General features: G+C 41.6%; 1 long non-coding RNA gene across 2 annotated transcripts in view; it reads left to right on the forward strand.

Annotated features, from left to right (window-relative positions):
- The window catches only part of LOC131277225 (uncharacterized), a 78884-nt gene extending 60568 nt beyond the window's left edge, over positions 1 to 18316 (forward strand). Inside the window, exons 4-6 of one of the 2 annotated variants that reach the window (XR_011647893.1) lie at positions 9620 to 9706; positions 13845 to 13931; positions 15735 to 18316. This is a non-coding gene — a long non-coding RNA (uncharacterized lncRNA). The remainder of the gene's footprint in view (positions 1 to 9619; positions 9707 to 13844; positions 13932 to 15734) is intronic. The other variant, XR_009184393.2, reaches the window with a different exon arrangement.
- The last annotated feature ends 307 nt before the right edge of the window (positions 18317 to 18623 follow it).

An 18623-nucleotide genomic window follows, 5' to 3' on the forward strand; every position in this document is an offset into this window, starting at 1 on the left:
AAATTTTCTTTAACACCTTGAATTGATTTAGGAGATTTGTATAAGCATCACTGATTAGATGTCTTAAATCCTATATCTCACCAGGATATTTGGTTTATTCCTTTGGCTGGGTCATCTCTTCCTGTTTCTTAGCATGACTTGTAATTTTTTGATGATGCCTAGCATCTGAATATGTTGATGAATTTATTCTGATGGTCAATTTCTCTCTCTAGTCTAGTGGTTTTGTTTTGTGGTTCTTCTTTGATTTTTGGTTCAACTTATTCAGAGTCTTTAAAATTGTCCAGATTAAGTTATAAAATTGGGCCAGGGACTCTTAATGGGGCAAAGATGTTCTCCCAGGGGTTCCAGACAAGAGAGGCCTAAAAGCAGTTTTTCTCCTTAGAGTTTCCCTGCTGACCAGATGGTGCTTATCAGTGAATCTTTCCATGGAGGTGTATCTTGCAACCTCCCCTAACCCATGATTGTGGTCTGGCAAGAGCAGAGATTCAAAGTGGACTCTCCTGGCTAAATTCACTGAAGAGAAACCACTCTGCCTTCCACTACACCCTCCCTCTTCCCAGGGAGGAAGAATTCTGTTTCCCTCTCTATTAGCTGCAGTGAGCCATGGGTTTTTGTCTAAGCACCTTGAAGATGGGGGATGAGTGCTATTCCCGGCCACCATGGGGGTTAATAACTCATGGTTATCATTTCAGGTTCTTTGTCTCTCTGTCCCTCACCCTCCTGGGCATTGTGCAGCACTGTTCTGGTCTGCTGATCCCAAAAGTAATTCCCTCAGACAGCTTTTTGTCCTTTCTCCATTGTTTTTGTGATAGAGTTGAGCCCTGCCTGCCTACTCTGATGCCATCTTCCTGGAAGTCCTTGCTCAGAGGTTTTGACCCAAATATTCACACACCATGATTGTTATTTCATGTGGAGACATGACTGAACCCTAAATAGGATAAAAACCTATGGGTAGGGACTTTCAGCATGGCAGTGTAGGAGCCTCTGAAAATCCACTCCTCTAAAACAATGAAAACACTGTCAAAATCAACCTTTCAGAACCTTGAAAATTATACAAAAACTTGCAATAATCTGAGAAGTGCATATTCAAGAAAACTGCTAAATCTTGGTAAGGATACTGAGCTCTGTGGTCTTTTAACTTACCCTATTTCCATCCCCCCCACTCCATGGTAGCCTTGAAAACTCAAAGCTTCACAACCACAGTAGATGTGAAAACCAACTACCTAGCAGCCATGAGAGGAGTCAGTCAGCTTTGGAGCTCCTCAAAAACTACCATCCACAGGACACTGTCATTATTTGGTCTGTTTGGTAGCTCGCTGAAAAATCCCCATTCGCATGGCTTGTCTTTATTTGACCTGACAGAGCTCAGTGGGAAAAGCCCTATTCATAGGACATTTGTCAAAAACAATCAGCAACAATTGTTTAACATTGCAGTTGCCTAACATTATGATACCAGTTGGAGAAAACAAGAGGCTGGCAAAAAAAATTCAAAAGGCCTATCTGGTAACTGAGATGTTCACAGGGGTCTTTGAAAAGCCCTGACACATTCCTGAGGATCTAAAAATCCATATACATGTGGAGAGTTGTGCACATGCCCAGGTTAAAGATCTGAGAAGGCCCTAATCTCTCACCTCTGGCTGACCTGAAGAGTGTAAAACCAGGAAATGAAGGCCAAAGCAGAGTTGAAAACTGCCTACCAGACCACTGAAGCTATATCCCAGACCACAAAAGTGCCTCTCTGGTTCAAGACAGTTTTTAAAAATCTCTTACCAATAATAGCTAACCACAAAACTAACTAAGCAGAGACTTTAGTGGCTGCACACAATAGAAAATACAGGCTTTAAAGAGAAAATTTACAGAATTAGTCCAGGAAATACATTAAACAAACAAATAGCAACAGCAACAATAAAAACAGCAACAACAAATTCTGGGGGTAGAGTTTGATTTCCAGAGTTGCAACATTTACACAATTTAAAATGTCCATTTTCCAAAAAAAACCCCACACATTTATGAGACACAAAAAGAAATAGGAAAGCATGGTCCAAACATGGGGGGGAAAGCTGTCAATAGAAACTATCTCTGAGGAAGCCAAGACATTGGACTTACTAGGTAAAAAGTTATAAATATGTTCAAAGAACTAAGTAAACCATGTCTAAAGAATTAAAAGAAAAATGAGAAAGATGTCATACCATATACGGAATATTAACAAAGCAATATAATTTTTTTAAAAAAAGAAAATTGAAATTCTGGAGTTGAAAAGTACAATAATTGAAATGAAATATTTACCAGAGAGGCTGAACAGCAAATTTTACCTGACAGAGAAAAATAATCAGCAAATCTGAAAACAGGGCAAGTGAAATTACCCAGTTTAAGGAACAGAAGGAAAAAAAGAAGAAACATGAACAGAGCCTCAGAGACCTGTGGGACACCATCAATTTTACCAACATATACATAATGAGAATCCCAAAAAGAAAGGAGAAAGAGAAAGGGGCAGAAAGCACATTTGGAGAAATGTCGAATCTCCCAAAATTTAATGGAAAAAAATTAATCTACACATCCGTGAAGTTCAACAGACTCCCACTAGGATAAACTCAAAGAGATCTACAAAGGATTTGAACAGACATTTCTCCAAAGAACATATACAAACAGTCAATAAGTAAATGAAAAGATGTTCATTAGTCATTAGGAAAATGCAAATCAAAACTGCAGTGAGATATCACCTTGTAACCTCTAGGATAGCTATAATTAAAAAGAAAAGAACAAGTGTTGGTGAGGATGTGAAGAAATGGGAACCCTCATAAACTTCTATGGAAATGTAGAACAGCACAGAAAACAGTTTGATAGTTCCTCAGAAATTAAACAGTTACCATTTGATCCAGCAATTCCACTCCTGGTATATATTCCAAAGAGATGAAAACTTTTATCCACATAAAAACTTGTACATGGATTCATTGCAGCATTAGTCATAATAGCCCAAAAGTAGAAACAACCAACATGTCCATCAATACATAAATATAGTATATTCATACAATGAAATATTATTCAGCCATATAAAGGAATGAAGTACTGATACATGCTACCACATCGGTTAACCCTGAAAACATTAATGCTAAGTGATAGAAGACTGCCACGAAAGACCACAAGGCAAAAACCACAGGCCAGTGAGTGAAGGCCGTGAATGTGGCTGGAAAATGAACAATCATAATAGGTTCAGCGCCACTGTGACAGAAGGACCCCAGCCACAGTGCTCCCTTGTAATGCCAGACAATGAGGTCAATAAGAGGTAGCCATAATAATGAGCTCTACTTTTGTCTTGCTTTTCTTTTCATTTTAATGAAATACCAATTTCCCCAAGAAGTTTTTTACATGAAATGAAGACATTTCACCCCCAGCACATCACATTTTTCTTTTTTCAGAACACTAATGCAAGAGTGGGAATAGCCTTGAGGTCCTCATAACTGTTACCAGGGAAAGAGAAGTGGTACAAGAGAACAGTGAAAAAATACAAGAGCAAGAAAATACAAAAACAAGCTGGGATTTTCTGGCTTTGTTTTTCTGCTTTTCTGCATCTAGGCAATTTTGTAAGCGACAAGCACCTAATGATAAGCAACTATATGCATGCACTCAAAAAGTTGTTATTGTTACCATCCTTGTACATGAATGCATTTTCACATTCGTCATTTATTATTTCAATAAATGTCAAACCCTACTATGTGCTAGGTACTGTTCTAGGCACTTGAAATACAGCAGAGAACAAAAACAGATAAAAAGTTCTGCCCTCTGGCAGGGTAATTCTTCCTCTCTTCCTTATCTCACGCCTCCCCCTTCCTCTTCTTTTTCTCCTTCTTCTAGGAGGTCAGGTTCTGGTGCTAGTTGTGCCACTAATTAGATGCTTGGCTTTCACCAGCATCTCCAGGCTCAGGTGCCCTCTCTGCAGATCCTTAAGGTGAACAAAACACCTGTCCTGGAGCTGTGGGAAATCCCCAAACCAATACAATAAAGACTATTTTTCAGGCACTCACAGAATAGTAGGGAGCCAGACATGCACCAGATAATTCTAATGCAAAGTTGAAGGCAAGAGAAAAAGAGAAAGAGAGAGAGATGATCAAGTGGAGAGAACATGAAACCTTTGGAAAAAGTGGCATGACAGTAGGCCTTGAGAGTTGGATAAGATTTGGGTACGTGTGGACAAACAGTATTTTTCAAGGCAGAATGCATAGAGGGAGTAAACAAACTCAGTTGCAGAAGAGCATAGAGTAACTTGGTGTGACTGGAACATGTCGAAAGAGATAAACACCAAATTCATAAGAATTTATACAATGAAAGAAGAGTCTGAGACATTTTGTACTTTGTCCCATAACCTTGAAGTCAGTACTCAAAAATTATAACCAATATCTCTTAGTGCTCACCGATTAAAGGATCCCCTAATAGTACTAAGATTTCTATTCTTACTTAGAACAAGTTACCCAGCAAGAGATATTCATGTATAGAAAATATAAAATGTGAACATATATGGAAACTTTAAAAGAGAACCGGAGTCACACATCTTACCCTGTAGCATGTCTGCACCCTTGTCCGGGGTGGGTGCCTTTCTTCTTTTTTAATTAATTTATTGAATATCACTCATAAATAAACATAAACAATAAGTGTATAATAATAGTTGTGAACTTACAAAACAAACATATATAACATCATACAGGACTCTCATAACTCACCCTACCACCAATAACTTACATTATTGTTAGACCTTTTTAACTAATGATTAAAGAGCATTGTCAAAATGACTACTAACCGAAGTATTTTCTCCCCAACCAACCTTATTATTATCTTTATATCATTTATATATGAACATACATAAACAATTAAGTGTATAGTAAAAGTTGTTAACTTACAAAGCAAACATGCATAACATCATACAGGGGTCCCATACATCAACCCTCCACAACACCTTACATTGTTGTGAGAAGTTTGTTATGAATTATGAAAGAATATTGTCAAAATCTTACTACTAATCATAGTCCTTATCTTACATTTGGTGTGTTTTTCCCCCAACCCACCCGATTATTTTTTTATAATATATTTTTTATGACAGAAGTTGTAAACTTATAAAACAATCATGCACATGTGCAGAATTCCCAAACAACACCCCTCCATTAACACACCACAATGTGGTGGAACATTTGCTACAGATAAGATAATATCATCTGATTGTTACCATGTCCATAGGTGTACATTTGGCTCACATTTTCCATATGCTTCATTATCAACACAGTACATCTTTTGAATAGATGCAAGAATATTATATTATTACTACTAATCACAGTCCACAGATCACTCCAGCTGTATTTTTCCCATCTGGGGTGGGTGCCTTTTATCTTTTCCCTCATTTCTCAATAAACTCTTTATTCCCTTGCTTACTCTATGGCATGTCCTTAAATTCCTTTATGCAACAAAGCCAAAAAGCCTAGAAACCCAGTGTTCTGCTTACGTATTTGGTGAGCCATGGCAGTAGACAGAGGCAAGTAAGGCTCACCGACACTCAATGTAGCCTGGTGAATCTAGGCTTTTTAATTAGAGATGTCCGTGCCCTCTTTTGTTTTCTTAATGTCCGGTATAATTGCAAAACTTAGTCCCCAGCAGTGGCCATAAAATGAGCTCTCATGGCCACTTCCAAAGACTTCTGCAAGAGTAGGCCAAAAGAAAGGTCTTTAGCCAGCCCCCTTTCTAGGGAGAAAATTTGGCTTGATAGCTTCGGTCTGGAACCTGGGCTCAGATGTCTCCCAAGACCTAGGGTGCCACAAGGATGCCTGGCAGAAAGGCCTTTGTGTTCTCAGGAGGCCAGGAACCAAGGCAGTAGCACAAAACATCTCCTAAGACCTAAGCAACTTGGGAGCTTCAGTTTGGATGGTAGCTCCAAATATCTCCAAGACCTAAGCAGCTTGGGAGTTTCAGTTTGGAGGTTAAAAGTTCAGTCAGGCTGGGATGCCAGATAATCTGACAGACTTTTTCTCCATTTCTCCCTAGAACAATGGGAATGGCCTCTAACATTTCAGCAGACTCCCCACTGGGATGTCTTCTTAGGAATTAGGACAACTTGCCTACTAATGGTCTAAAACAGAAGAGACTAATCTTTTCCTGCCATACCATGTGGCCACATTATGACCAACAGTGACCTCTGTATGGGACCCTGAATTCCAGTTAAACCTGTGTAAGAGGGAAGGAGGGGACAGGCATATCTGAGGTCCAGATTCCATGTGGTCATGTCTACTCAAAGGATTGAGGAAGTGCACTACCAAAAAAGTTAATTATAGTAAGTTCAGGGAAATTACTCAGAGGCAGGATGAAAACCCAGCCTAATTTCAAGTAGAGGGGAAAAAAAAAAAAACACCCTCTGGTAGATCCTGGCTTTAGAGAAGAGCAGATCCTCCTAGAAATTCACTTTATTAGCCAGTCTGAAGCAGGCTAGTAAGATAGGGAATCAGCAGATAGATCTGGAACCCGGCAAGAAGTCCATGTGGCCATCAATAACCCCTAGGATGGCAGCTGGAAGACCCCCACCCCCAAGATTCTGCTATTCAGAACAAAGGCTTCTGGAAGCCAGGAGAAGCCCTGGATGTTCCCTAGGGACTTTATCAGTGGGCCCACATGGGGAATTGATGGGTGGGGTAATCAGTCAAAACAGCAAACAGCTGAACTCCTCCCCTGCCATTAGCAAATGGGTGGAATAATTAACAGTTCAAAAAGAGAAGTGGGACCTGAACGAGTGCTTTTGCTCTCCCTGTCAGCTGTCTTGCCTCTTGACCTGTTCCTGCCCTCTGCGCAATGCTCTCGCCATTTTTTTGTCTGCCATGTGGCCATGCAAGTAACCTGGGGATTTATAAACTATAATGGGGAATTGCACATGTAAATCAGCCCTCTTTATCACTTTTCAGCCCCTTCCTCTCTATCTGGGGCCCCTGATCTGTTATTTTCTCCCATTTCTCTTCCTTCCCTGCCTAAATATATTACTGGCCTAACTCACCTAGCATGCTCTTGAAATTCATTTCTGCAGTGTAGCCAAGAACCTAAATAAAATCTGGTAACAAGTATGCCTCAGATAGTCGTAGGAAGCTGCAAAAACTTTCCCTGGGTTCCCAAACTTCCACTAGCTCCCTTTTAGAAAGAGTCTTTGCAGTTTTCAACAATCAAGACCAAGCCACCAAGGAGAAAGAGGTGAGGAAGGGCAGGCAGAGGGCTCAGAAACAGGCTCACGTTTTTACTGCCACCATTAAAGTCATGCTGTCATCTCGAGGACACCCGAATCCAGGCTTCCATGTTAGCAGGAACCTGCTTAAAGTGTGAGGGTGGGTCCCTGGCCCCAAGTTGCCTCACCACCTGCGGCCAAAGCCAGGTGTGTCTCCCTGGTCTATAACATGAACCATCAACCAGTAGAAGCCTCAGGTGACCCTTGACATGGCAGGTAAGATTGTTAATTTCTTAATTAACGTGGGAGCTACTTACTCAGTCCTGAACTGCCACTCCGGACTTCTCTGGCCTCAGTCATGCCTACTAAGGGGAGTGAACAGGGAATTAAAATCTAGGTCATTTACTAAACTTCTCCCCTGTAGAAGAGGAAACCTCCTCATAAACTATCAATTAAGCATACCCCCTCAAGGAGGAAGCTGTTAAGGCCTCCAGCCCATGATTTAAAAGTTCCTGGAAAATGGCCTGGTTCCCTGCAGCATTCCAATCCTTCCAGCAAAAAAACCAGCAGGACTTTTCCCCTTGCAAGAGGTAACTAATTTACAAAACAATCGTGTGCATGTGCAGAATTCCCAAACAACACCCTCCTATCAACATACCACATTGTGGTGGAACATTGGTTACAGGTTATTAAAAAATATCATCCAAATGTTACTACTATAGCCTGTGCAGGAACTCAAAATTATCTAATTCTGTATCCAAGTGTGCCTAGTTTCTAGAAAGCCAATTAAGTCATATAGGCCCTATAGGCTTTAAATATTCAGAAAGGATGTCGACTGAATGTGTATTCAAAGTTACATCCAGGCGGCGGACCTGGCCCAGTGGTTAAGGCGTCAGTCTACCACATGGGAGGTCTGCGGTTCAAACCCCGGGCCTCCTTGACCCGTGTGGAGCTGGCCCATGTGCAGTGCTGATGCGTGCAAGGAGTGCCCTGCCATGCAGGGGTGTCCCCTGCATAGGGGACCCCCATGCGCAAGGAGTGCGCCCCATAAGGAGAGCCACCCAGCGCAAAAGAAATTGCAGCCTGCCCAGGAATGGTGCCGCACACACGGAGAGGTGACACAAGATGACACAACAAGAAGAAACACAGATTCCCATGCCACTGACAACAGAAGCGGATAGAGAAGACGACGCAGCAAATAGACACAGAGAACAGAAAACTGGGGTGGGGGGCGGGCAGTGGAAAGGGGAGAGAAATAAATAAATCTTAAAAAAAAAGTTACATCCAGATGGAATGTGGGCAATATGTTAATTCAAGCCTACCTGGAGGGTAGGCAATATGTTAATTCAAGCTTACCTGGAATGTGGGTGATATATTAATTCAAAACCTATCTGGTACTCAAACACTTAAAACTCTTAGAAACTAACAAAGAAAAGTCCTTTTTGCATAAAGACACCATCTGACTCCCTGCTCTGTATAAAGGGACCCAGAATTCCTATTCAGGGCTCAGCTATTTGGACAGGAGTCCGCCAGGCCCAGCCGGGTATAATAAATCTTCCTTCTCAGAATTTTCCTGAGTCCTAGCCTTCAATATGCTATCATTGAATCCTTTCTGCTTCCACAAAATAGAAATCTGAATATAGAAACTATTGGAAATGGAAAAAGTTTTTCCTAAGCTCTTTGACCTACCCAGCTTCCTCTTTGCAAGAGCTACAGGAAAAGGGCTAGGGTAACAGGATAGGGAAAGATAAATTTAGCTTAAAATTCTTATTTTCTAAGCTGGGGAATTAAGAGTCATAGTTTGTCCTGTAATTCCCCAATTTAAGCCTTTTAACAGCTTTAAAATGAGGGTAATTAATCCAATTACCAAATTTCAATAAGTAAAAGTTCTTGAAAGCTATGGAAAGATCTTTTCTAAATTATAATTAAAACAAATTAAACAATTCCAAACCTAGCAGCCACTATCCTTTTAAGTTTTTCATAATTTTAGAATTTTATTAAAGAAGTTTTAGTTTCCTGTGAAGGAAAGAAAAAGAGCATAAACTATTGTTTTAATTTTACTTGGCTTGGGTGTAATCTCCCTAGGTTTATAGGATACTAATATAGTAAATTAACATTATATATATTAAATCATTAAGATGATAAAATTTGTAAATTTGTGTTTAATGAAATTAAGTTAAAGAAGGAAATGTAGATTTATCCTAAAGTGAAATGACTAATTTTCACAGAACAGAATGAGGAATGTAAGACAAAACTTAAATGGATAAAGTAAATTTCATTGGTTGCTAACTGTAATTTAATAAGCTTATTTAAAGGTAAGAGTAACTAGTGTTACCGGATTTTGTCTATGGTGCCAATTGTGTTTAAGTTTTATTCATAGTACTCTGGTGATGCCAACTGCATTTAAATTTTATTCACAGTACTCTTTATTCACAGTATTCTGGTGACCATTGCTCCACTTGGTATGTCTTTCACACAGCCAGCAAGCTGCAGCACCACTGACCCTAGAGAGACGCTAGGAAGGTAGGTTTCAGTATTCTGTTATTGGATTTTATTTAGGTTCTTGGCTATACTGCAGAAATGAATTTCAAGAGCATGCCAGGTGAGTTAGGCCAGTAATTTATTCATGCAGGGAGGGATGAGAAATGGGAGAAAATAACAGACTATGGGTCCCAGAGAGAGAGGAAGGGGCTGAAAAGTGATAAAGTGGGCTGATTTACAGATTACAATTCCCCATTATAAACTATAAATGCCCAGGTTTTACTTGCATGGCCATCATGGCAGAGGGAAAATGCAAGAGCAGGGTGCAGAAGGCAGGAACAAGGGTCCAAAGGCAAGAGAGCACATGAGAGAGAGTTCAGGCCTTGCACCTGCTTTCTGAACCATTAATTATTCCATCCCTTTGCTAATTAATGGCAGGGAAAGAGTTCCACATGTTTGCTGTTTTGATTGAGTACCCCCCCCCATCAATCCCCCATGAGGGTCTAATTATAAAATCCTTGGGAAATATCCAGGGCTTCTCCTGGTTTCCAGAGGAAGTCTTTGTTCTGAATGGCAGAATCTTGGGGAGGGTCTTCCAGCAGCCATCGTGGGGGTAACTGATGTCCACGTGGACGCTCTGCCAGGTTCCAGAACCGTCTATTGATTTTCTATCTTACTAGCTGGCTTCATTAGCCTATGTGGTTATGGTTGGTAACAGGAAGTTAGCAAAAGCATTTTCTAAACTGAAATATTTAAGTGGCTAATTCCAGGAAGCCATTATTAAATAGAAACCTAAATTGATATTGATAACAAAAAGTAGCTTCATAACTGAGAAACCTGTCAGAGGCCACCTCAATCTGCATGTTAAGGTGATGGTAAAGGAAAGATAACCTTGATTCCATTGGGAATCTTAGGTTTTCATAAAATAATGGAGAAAATTCTTCCTGTACTGCTAAAATAAAACACCTGTTAATATAATCACAGAAAAGGCATAAAAGTAAAAAGTAAAGTACTAAAATAGTTAAGTCCATTTGATGTTATAAACTGCATTGGAAGTATTTAAGAAGTATAAAAATGTCAAAAAAGACTTCAATATTGTCAAACTCTCTTGTGCATTCAAACCAGGCCCCAGTACTCTCCATTTGAGTTATTGGCTTGGGTGGTCACTACAACCCCTAAAATAATAAAATATCTACTACATCTCTGGACATGCTCCCAAAGGGGATGGGAAGGTATGTTACTGTTTTGGACTCCTGCAGCAGCCGGCAATGGTTCAATATGGCCAGATTTACAATGGACATTGCCTCCAGACTGGTTCTGTTCCATTGTACTGAAGGGCACTATGCACCAGACCAGTGAAACACTGGAGCCTACATTCCTAGGCTCTCTCTAAGATCAGTGGTGCTACACCATTCTGTGTGAAGGCTATACCAACTGGAGCAATAATTGCCAGAGTAATGTGAGTAGAATGTAACAAATCCAATGTGGCATTATGGCCTGCTCCCATGGAGAAATAGCATCTATGATATTGCAAACCTGAAGCTTATATATATTATATTAAAGAAGGGACTTGTGCATTGATTAGTATTAAGCCCTGTACCTATATACCTGGTATGATATCTCTTCTATTCTAGATCCTATGCAGAGGAATATTGAACATGTTAAAAGTCTTGCTAAACAATTCATTTTTTAAAATTTCTCTCCCCTCCCCCCCCCCCGCCCCAGTTGTCTGTTCTCTGTGTCTGTTTGCTGTGTGTTCTTCTTTTTGTCCACTTCTGTTATTGTCAGCGGCATGGGAATCTGTGTTTCTTTTTGTTGCATCATCTTGCTGCGTCAGCTCTCTGTGTGTGCGGCGTCATTCCTGGGCAGGCTGAACTTTCTTTCATGCTGGGAGGCTCTCCTTTCGGGGCACACTCCTTGTGCCTGGGGCTCCCCTACACGGGGGACACCCCTGCGTGGCACAGCACTCCTTGAGCAGATCAGCACTGTGCCTGGGCCAGCTCCACATGGGTCAAGGAGGCCCGAGGTTTGAACTGCAGACCTCCCATGTGGTAGACGGACGCCCTATCCACTGGGCCAAGTCTGCTTCCCAATTCATTTTCTAAGTAGTTAATGAATGTGCCACTAGGATAAAAGAATGGCTCTCTTAAGTACTCTCTTTAAATTGCTTGGCATATACTTGTCTTGTTGCCTATATTGTCTTTGTGAGTTTGTGTCTAAGGCAGTGCCTCTCCTCATACCTCTACTTGCTGTCTTAGGCATAACCACTGCCATGGGAACTGGGGTTAGCACTTTATACCAAGCCCAGCAGGTATACCACAATCTCTCCCTAGAGTTAACCAACAGCATAGAAGAAACTAGCCATGCCTTAGAAGCCCTTAGACAGCAAATAAACTCTCTTGCTGCTCTGGTGCTGCAAAATCTCAGAGCACTAAGCCTGCTAATAGCAGCATAGGGAGGAACTTGCCTGTTATTCAAGGAGGAATGCCGTATGTAAATTATTCTGGATCAGTCCTGGACAGCATTTGAAACCTACAAAATTAAGCCAATCAACTTTGGGAGGATGTAGCCTCTGGAGGCACCTGGCTTTTCTCACTCCCAAGGACCAGTATGCCATGGTTGGCCCCCTTTTTGGGGTCACTTACCAGCATCTTTCTTAATCCTTTTAATATGACCATGTATCTTAAATTTTAACTTAGTTTATTTCTTCCAAAATTAACACCATCCAGGACAAGGTTTTAGTCATGTGGGAGTTTCATCCAGTTCTTAAAATACAGTGCTGGACCAGCCTCCCCTCAACGTCAATAGAAAAGCCAGAGAGTTTCACACCCCATCAGGCAGGGACTACTGTCCCTAACCAGCAGGAAGCAGCTACAGAAGAATACCATCACCCTTCAACTCCCCCTTAAGAATAAGAGTGTAAACTCTCTAAGGAGGGAGTTTAAGGTCAGTACAGTAAACGAGGGAAGGCAGCTGGTCAGAATAAAGCTGTAACAGCTGGGAACTCCTTGGTCAGAACATAGCCAGGATGCCCTGCCTGGAAACTCCCTGAGGGAAGGCCACTGCTTGAGAACATAGCTGTAACTGTTACAGCCAAAAAGTCTGCCAAGACCCTGATCACAAGGTCCCATTTGAAACTCCTGGGCTCAAAAGGAGTCCTGGATAACTCCAAACAGAAAGTCCCCCCTATTGGTTCCCTGAAAGCTGACAGGTGATGGCAGAAAGGTAACCAATCAGGACAGCAGGTAGAGAAACCCCTCCTTAATATGGTGAAGGGGGAGGAGGAAAGGCCTTATAAAGGCCTAACCTGGGAACTCACATGTGCATCTCACCCTCTAGCATGCCCATACCTATGTCCGGGGTGGGTACCTTTTTTATTTTCTTTCATTTCTTGAACTCTTAACTCCCTTGCCAAAAAAAAAAGAGAACCAGAGTCTGCCATATTAAAAGAATGAAACTTTTATACATGTTAGTGGAATAATAGTTTTTCTCCAACCTCATACAATGAGACAGAGGCAAGCAAACATCCCTTACACTAAGTCCTGTTACCAAGTTAGATTGAAGAGCTAAGTCTTTACAGACTCAACCCTGACACCATCACAGTATCCTATGTAAACACATAAAATAAGGTATACTGATGCAAGCATTCATATAACCACAGCAAAATAGAATTTTTTGTATAAATAATTCAAGATAATGACTGAAAATGATTATTGTGGTGAGCTCTTCAAAGGATTGTCACAATAAACACCTATACTATTAAACTGTGTTATCCACTAGTTTGCCATCAGTTTAATATTACCACACTTTACTTACATAAATATATACTTCTGTTGGGTTTCATCAAGATATTCAGTTAAAGAAATAATTAAATAGTTCAAGAGTTTATTTAAAAAAGAGGTTCAATTATCTACACAAGGTTCATTTAGCATACTAGATAACTTCTCTTACCATTTTTCCCTCTTCTGTCCACAGACTTCAAATTTCTTTTCTATGGGACCAATGAACTCCACAGCAGCAGGAAAGCTAAATGCTTTGTCTAATAGCAAGTTTTCCCTCTACCAAATACTTGTCTTCTTCACTCATTTCATTCCACTCCTTTTATTTAAACTAACTTCCCATCTCTGTTCCAGATACTAAAACTTAGTGGCATAAAACAATCATTTTATTTTGTTCTCAGAGTCTGTGGTTCAGCAATTGAGGCAGGGATGTCCTGTTTCTGCTCCAAGATGTCAGGAACCTCAGCTGGGAAGTCAGTCATCTAGAGGTGAGTTCAGTCACAGGTCTGTTGGTGGATATCAGCTATTACCTGGAACCTCAGCTGCAGCTGGTGACCAGAGGACCCACTGGTGACCTCACCTATAGTAGCTATTATATTCAAGGAGTTAGTTACAACAGAACTCCCAGTCCCATTTGTTTTTCATCTGTGTTATCACTTTAAAAAATGGGAGAGGTTTCCTAATTTTCAGTAATAAATTGAAGTTAAAAAATAAATAAGCAGTTGTGTCAATCAAATTGGCACAGAAAGGTATAAAGAGTCAGAATTGAGAAAGTGTGGTGGGTGTTCCCCCCTCCCCCACCATAATCCTTGGAAGAAGAAATAATCAGTTTATTCACTCTAGAGAACAGAGAGAGAATCAGAAATCCCATTGTGCCAGAACTTAACTTAAAGTCCTCCTTTGGGGATTGTCCTTAAATAGTCTATTGGAATGCCAATCCACAGTTTACCCACCCACTCTCAACCCCATTCCAGAAGTCCCAAAAAAAGCAGGGCACATTTTCAGAAATGTCAAAAACTATTCTAGGGTGATGTGGCTTAAGAAGTTGGGTGCCTGCCTCCTAAAGACAACGAGCAAGACAGCGAGCTAATGCAACAAGTTGATGCAACAAGACACAACAAGGAGACAACAAGCAGGGAGCAAGCGATTGGGCACCACCCTCCCACATGGGAGGTCCTGGGTTTGGTTTCTGGTATCTCCTAAAAGAAGACAAGCAGACACAGAGAGCACACAACACAGACACAGAGCAGATAGCAAGCCCAAAACGATGAGGGGGGAATAAATAAATAAATCTTAAAAAAGAAGCAACTATTCTAGACCCAGCTGATGGTCTAGATTGTCTCTCTCCAGAACAGTTACAAAACAAATGATATTCGAAAACAAAACACACAAACACGTAAAACAATAAAAAAGTCCAAACAAACTGGCCTATGGCTATTACGAGTCTTTGCAGGAGCCAGTATGACAAAAGGATGACCAGTGCCTGCATGTTTCTAAGGATATATTCATACCCACCTTCCAAGGTAAATTACTGATCAAAGAATCAGGTCAGATGATTCAGAAGCTTTAAAAGATTGCTTAGGATTCCTGGTGGGTGCACAATTTCCTGCTGTGAGCTGAGATTGCTGGAAAACCTAAGAAGGAGCACAGAATTGTTTCAAATGCCAGAATGTCTGTGAGTCCTGCATCATAACCCTACTCAGTTTGCACCCTACCTGCAAGGAGAGACACCTTGCTCTCAAAATGCCACTATGATGAGCAAATACTCTCACCAGGAATAAACTAGTTTAGGCCATAAGTGCCTCTCGGTTCTCCAGTAAGCTGAACCTGAGCTAAAGAGGGAGGGAACATGCTTGGTAGAAATGTGTACATAGTTTTCCCCTGCTTATGTCATCTTTGAAATATATGTCAAATCATCACACCAAAGAAGAGTTACAGACCCGAACCGCTGATGGATTTGGTGGCCGCGGGTAGGTTTTTATAATACCTATCTCTATCTCCTCGTAATTTAATTGTCTTTCTCCAAAAAGACAGGCTGTAAATGTCTAGGATAAAGGCAGTTTAACTCCTCTCCTCATTCAGAGCCTGTAGTGCAGTACCTGACACAGAGCGGGTACTTGGTAATTTGCTAAAGAAAATCAATCAATGCACCAAAAGCATAATCTGAAACCAGGGGCCCAGATCACTCCAATAAAATCATCCCGTATGGGTGGGAATCAGATGTGCTGATGCCTGGCTTACAACACATTTTCGCCATGCTAACTTTTACCTTTTTTCTTGGCTTCCCCTAGTGTACCCGTCTGTCCCCAACGTCAAATAACCAAAAGATTCACACAGACCTGCCGTCAACACAGTCCTGCCGCATAGTTACAGCGTAGGATGAACCTGTGCTGACGCCATCAATTCTCGCCACTAGGTCCGTTCATCTCTACGTTCCCTCGTCTCCTCACACCCACCGTCTCACTTCCGTTCCCCTTCCCCAGCGCTACGGGAAGCAGGATATGCCTACTTGTGGTTCTTACACTCTCAACTCTCCATAAGGAGAGCTACAAACCTCCGCCTCTCCTTGCCCGCTCTCCCGGCGGCGGCTGACAGCCCCTATACCCTGCGGCCTCGGAAAGCAGCGGCACCAGCGGTGGCCAGATCCCCGCGTGATAGTAGCCCTCATCTAGGAACGGCGATAATAGAGAATTGCACTTGATATTTCCTAGACTCGCAAGGGGCGATGTACAACGGACCTCCCACAATTCTTCACTCACCCGGTCCAGAACCCCAGTATTAACCCCTCCGCGTCCATGTTGCTTGGCCTATCGACGCCCACTTGCACACAGAGAATTTGGTTGAGAGATCCAGGTTGTTCTCTCCTCCAACGCACGTGGTCAAACAAATCTCTGTCTCCCATCACCCTTGTAAACCACAACATCTCCTCCCCCACCAATGTAGTGTTAGCCTCATTTCTCCTGAATCTTTTCAGAGAAATAGAAAATGACTCTCAGGTCTGAAAAATAACATGTAAGTTAGGACTTGATGCTTACCTAGGCTTTCAACATAAGGACAGAAGAGTTAGTGGGCTAACGAACAACAAAACAAAGATAACAGTTTAGGTTATTTCCCAGAATTGTCACATCAGGTAAAAGTTTATAACTTAAAATGACATGCCTGTCCTCTTAGATAATCATCTATCGAGACTTTCCCCATTTTGCTTGTAAGTTGACTTGAAAGCTTATCAATCATTTTAAATTAGGAGCTTAACTTATTCGTTATATGAATTGGCCATGATGATGCCTTTAAGATGCTGGGTCAACACAAACTCTCACTTTAGAAGTTTCTGACCCATTAAATAACAAATCCAGGCATAGATAAGGAGAGACATTATTCAGAAGAAAGGCTATTGTAATAGGGAGAATGCTCTGCTCTCAGAAATCTGCAATCCTCTCAAATTCAAATAGAAAAGTCTTAACTTTTATAGGTTGGGGGGAGGGAAGATTGGCAAAGTTCAGCAGAAACTTTTAAAGGTAAATTGGGCAAGGAAGGGAAAATGACCAGCAGAGTCTGATAGGAAAAAGGTCTGACTGTGGTCAGCGGATTCTCAGGATAAGCTGATAAGGGAGAAAGTTCCACTTTTTAATGCTTTCTCAGGTTTGGGGCAAGCAGAGTTCTGGGGCCTGTAGGGAAGAGAGAAACCTGACTAAACTTTAGTCAAGACAAAGCAGGGGTAAGAAACCGACAATTGTGAACACTTAGTCAGTTCTCTCTATTTTTTCGGAAGAATAAAATCTGCCCTTAGATACTATTTGTGATGGAATAAGAGTCATCATGAGTGTGAGGTTGATCCAAGAAGTTTTCAGGGGTGGGCTAGCCGCCATGTTCTTATTGGCCCTGAAAGACTAGCTGTATTATGCTGTCGAAATGACAGCTGCTAAAGTCTTAGAGATAAGTCATTTAATGACCCGTGTGTTGAAGCTGGCCCATGTGCAATGCTGATGTGCACAAGGAGTGCCATGCCACGCAGGGGTGTGCCCCGTGTAGGGGAGCCCCATATGCGCAAGGAGTGTGCCCTACAAGGAGAACTGCCCTGTGTGAAAAAGTGCAGCCTGCCCAGGGGTGGTGCCGCATACACGGAGAGCTGACGCAGCAAGATGATGCAACAAAAAGAGACACAGATTCCCGGTGCCGCTAACAAAAGAATACAAGCGGAGACACAGAAGAACACACTGCAAATGGACACAGAGAGCAGACAACTGGGGTGGGAGAAGGGGAGATATACATAAAAAATAAATAACTCTTAAAAGCAGGAGTTATGGTGAACTTTTTGAGTGACTCATATAGCAGCAACTCCAAGCATGAATGTTGCCCATAAATAATCTGCTACAAAAGTCATCATTTAGATTTACTCCCAGTCTCTTAGATTTTCTTCTAGGGCTTCTAGAGAACATGGAAGAAAGGAAGTTTCCTTCTGGGGCTGGGATTCGGCATATAACCTTGTAGTTGTAACATGTTTTTTGTAGACTTTTGGGATTGTCCAGTGCCTGGAAAACTTAAATCAGAAGTAACAGAGTAGTTAAGGTGAAAGAAGAAGGCAGTCTGTTAAAGATTTGATAAGAGCTACTTAGATTAGCTAGATAACAGGATCCAGTCCAATTAGCAGGCAGAAAACAATAGGTACTGTTGAGAAACAGGAGAGCAGGACCTTGTAATCCCTATAGAGACTTTCCAAACTGACCGGTCTTGCCTTCCGCTTCTGTAGTTCCGCTTGCTTAATAGGAAAACGTGATCCTGTAATCCCTACAGAAACCTCCCTAATTGACCACTCTTGCTTTCTGCTTCTGTAACCCTTCTTGCATAGCACAGTAAAAATTTGCCTGCCAGCCCAGCAATGCATTAGCCAATGAACAAGAGCCATGCTAATTCTGCGTAAGACCGTACATAAACCTGTGGAAACTGTAAGAGGGGGCTCAGAATTTGGAGATTGAGTCTCCTCTAGGCCCACATGTAATAATTTTGTTCCTCTGTTTCTCTGAGTGCTGTTTGGGTTTTTCTGCTACTCAGAACTGGCTTTGCTGCAACATTTGGTTCCCTGACAGGAAACCCAACCGAATAGGCCCTTTGAGCCTCTGGTTTGGGATAGGCGGGCACAGCCAGCAGAGATCTCCAAACAAACAAGGTGGCACCACCTTTCC

This window comes from Dasypus novemcinctus, chromosome X, assembly GCF_030445035.2.
Source record: "Dasypus novemcinctus isolate mDasNov1 chromosome X, mDasNov1.1.hap2, whole genome shotgun sequence".
In the NCBI taxonomy this organism is placed as follows: domain Eukaryota; kingdom Metazoa; phylum Chordata; class Mammalia; order Cingulata; family Dasypodidae; genus Dasypus; species Dasypus novemcinctus.